Source organism: Cynara cardunculus (genome assembly GCF_001531365.2).
Source record: "Cynara cardunculus var. scolymus isolate 2C chromosome LG 13, CcrdV1, whole genome shotgun sequence".
Lineage (NCBI taxonomy): Eukaryota > Viridiplantae > Streptophyta > Magnoliopsida > Asterales > Asteraceae > Cynara > Cynara cardunculus.
The window spans coordinates 19111291-19115009 of NC_037540.1; positions in this window are offsets into that span (position 1 = coordinate 19111291).

Sequence of the window (3719 nt, forward strand, 5' to 3'; positions counted from 1 at the left end):
GTAAAAACTTTTCTTCCTTGATGGTTTCACGTTTTAAAATGAGTATGATGGGTGAGATGAACTTCTTCTTAGGTCTTCAAATTAAACAATTATCTTCGGGTATCTTTATTTGTCAAACTAAATATATTTTAGATATCCTGAAGAAATTTAATATGGAAAACTGTTCATCTATCAAAACATCTATGGCTCATGGAACGAAGATCCATGCTGATCCTTCTGGAAAAGTTGTTGATCAGAAAACATATCAAGGTATGATAGGTTCTTTGATGTATTTGACGTCTTGTAGACCTGATATAATGTTTTCAACACATCTTTGTGCCAGATATCAGTCTAATGTTTTCAACACATCTTTGTGCCAGATATCAGTCTAATCCAAAGGAGTCCCATCTAAGTGCTGTTAAGCGCATTTTCCATTATCTTAAAGGGACTGCTAATCTTGGACTCTGGTATCCCAAGGGTAATGGTTTTGAACTGACAGCTTATTCAGATGCAGACTATGCAAGCTGTATGTTGGACAGGAAAAGTACAACAGGACATCTATAGTTTTTGGGAGACAAGCTAGTCAGCTGGGCATCAAAGAAACAGAACTGCGTTTCCATTTCCACTGCTGAAGCAGAATATGTAGCTGCTGCAAGTTGCTGTTCTCAAGTGCTATGGATGCAGACACATCTCAGAGACTACGGGTTTTATTTTAATAAAATTCCAATTTACTTTGATTCCAAAAGTGCTATTGCTATTTCATATAATCCTGTTCAACATACTAAAACCAAGCATATAGATATCCATTATCATTTTATTAAAGATCATGTAGAAAAAGGAACCATTGAACTGTATTTTGTAAATACAGAATTTCAATTAGCTGACTTATTTACGGAAGTTTTAGATGAAAAATGCTTCAGCTTTCTTGTATCTAAGTTAGGTATGTTAAATTTGAAGATTTGAATTTTTATTAAGAACAGTTCAATTTATTGAATTGTGTTTAATTCAAATTCATTTAGTCAAATATCTGTATTTTTTAAAATACAAGTCAGTGTTTCAATTTTTTCTATCTGATTTTAAATTTCTTGATCGTGGGAATCTATATTTGAGGGGGAGTGTGTTTTTTTTTTTATCTAATCATATTTTGAGGGGGAGTGAATTTTATCTGTTTTGAACTAACAATTTATATTTTTCTTACAGGTATTTTGAGTATTATATAATTTGTGAAAGATATAGAGTTTTGAAATATAAGTGTTTGGCCGATTTAGTCTAATCCGGACAACACTTGTCCGATTTATTGTCCGATTTAGACATCCGAACAAAAGGCTATATGATAAACTCTTATCCGGATAAGATTAGATATATACTTTGTAAAGGATTGAGCGGAGTGCTAAATTGATGAATTCATTTGTCCAATTTCCTAAATTGTTTGTTGAGATTAATCTTTCAAGTCTTTAAATCATTCAATTCTTGAGCGGTTTAATCCTTAACTCAAGCGATTTAATTTTCTTTGTTGAGTGAGTTATTTCTAAATCGATTGAACCTTGAGCGATTTATCCTTAAACCGGACAAGTCTTGACCGGTGTTCTTCTAAATCGTCTATGCCTTGAGCGATTTATTGTCCGGATTAACACTTAGATATTTCTCAATCCATAAATCGGACACCTCTTGACCGATTTATTATAATCCGGATAAGTCTTGAGCAATTTAGAATTTCAACGTTTTTGACTTTAACTATAAATATTCGCTCTTTTTTACTTTTTACTTTTTATCATCATTTACTATTCATTGTCTTCTCCGCTCATCTCTCTGGTTTATCGCTCAGACTGTTTCTCCTACTGTTCCATCACTTTACTCATCAAGGTTTATATAATTTGATTCTATTATTCATATTCCTTGATCGTATTGGATTTGTTTTGGACATTTGGACTGATTGGACTGTTTTGATAATCATATTGAATCGAACTTGAATGGGAACTTAAAATGAACCATAAAAGGCTTAATAATAATAAAATCAGTTTTATCTTTGTTATTTGTTTGTGTCTTTTTGATTTCGTTTAGTATGTTAGTTTTTTTTAGTCTTAGTTTAGTTCTGATCGGAAATCTCATCGGACAAGGTGATCGGAGTTTACTCCGATCAACCCTAATCCGGTTGATGATTGTCCGGTTTATTTCTTCTATATTAGACTTAGTATTTTTGGTTTGTTTTTTCATTGTTGTCCGGATTTCTAATCCAGTCACAATTTTTTTTTCTTCTAAGTGTTTGTAGTTTCTCTTTATTGTCCGGACTTCTAATCCGGTCAATATGTTTCATTTTTTTTCTAAGTGTTTGTTTCATTTTATGTTTTGTTTTGGATTAGTTATTTTTTTTGTTTTATTTTTTTAATTTTTTTTTCTCTTTTTCTAGTTTCAAATTTTTTTTTAGATTTTATTTTTTTGTTGAATAAAATGGGTTCTAATATTTTAGAATTTTTACAGGTTAATGGCGGATCAAAGACATCAATCTGACAAGGAGTCTCACGTTCCTTCTGTCAGATCAGATAATATCCCATCTCACCCGCCTAGCCAACCCATTGCTGCTGAAACACTTTTCCCTCAGATAAAATACCTAGACATAAAGCTAAATAACCATGTCTTTTCTTTTGCTATGCCAGCCGAATACCCTATCATCCTAGAAATTCTGAAAGGCCACCCAATAGCATATTCTTTATCTGCTAATACACCTGTTCCGATGGTGTATCTTCAACAATTATGGAGTACACTCACTTTGGAAAAAGACGGGGACACCATTTACTTTGAAGGAGAAGTTGACGAATATGTCAATCGTCTGACATTGAAACGTCTAAGAAGAATTATTCGTTTGCCCGGACCAGGCTCTACTGGTTTTGAAGACTTTGTATCAGATGAACAACTCTGTTTGGATATCAAACGTCTAGGATACTCGGCAAAATTGAATAATCCAACTCAATTCAAAAGACGATTCCTTCCATCAATCTGGCACTTGTTGTTCTCAATTATGAATAGATGCCTGACGTCAAAGACAGTGGGCATAGATACTTATAGTAGCTCATTTCTTAAATTCTTTCATGGCATTATCTTCTCAAGAAACTATGACTATGCTTTAGTCATATGGAATGAATTGGTAGAGCTGGTCAATGCAAAAAGATTCCCGTCTAAAGCCCGGAAGTTTGTGCCCTTTCAGAGGTTTCTACAACTATTCATTAAGGCTATGATGAATGCTAAAGAAGATATTCCGGCCAGATCAAATTCTGAAAAAGGGCCGACATTCACCATGACCAGAATTCGACAGCATAGAGAAGTGGAAGATTGGATTCTATAATGCTAGTACCACCAGAACTTATTGCCTTAGCTGATCAGACCGCTCAGTGCGTAATAGATTATAGGCGAGTGATAGATCCAATAGCTCAACCACAATCGGTTGAACTTGCCCAAGGATCACCCCATGCATCAGTGGTGAGAGAGGAGTTAGGAATATAAGAGCGAGTTCAAGAACAGGGGTTACCTGAACAAGGAAGTGTGATGAGAGAAAAAGAAATAAAGAGGGGCGAACAGGCGGGGGGAGCGTTTGATCGGCAAAGTACTTCATCTTGTAGTATTTCCACAACTTCGTCAAGTTCGAAAGCTACTGAAACTGATAATGAGGCAGGTTCTGGTGATCATAGTGATGATGATGATAATGATGATGGAGCGGACAATCGTCCTCAAACTACTCTTCCACA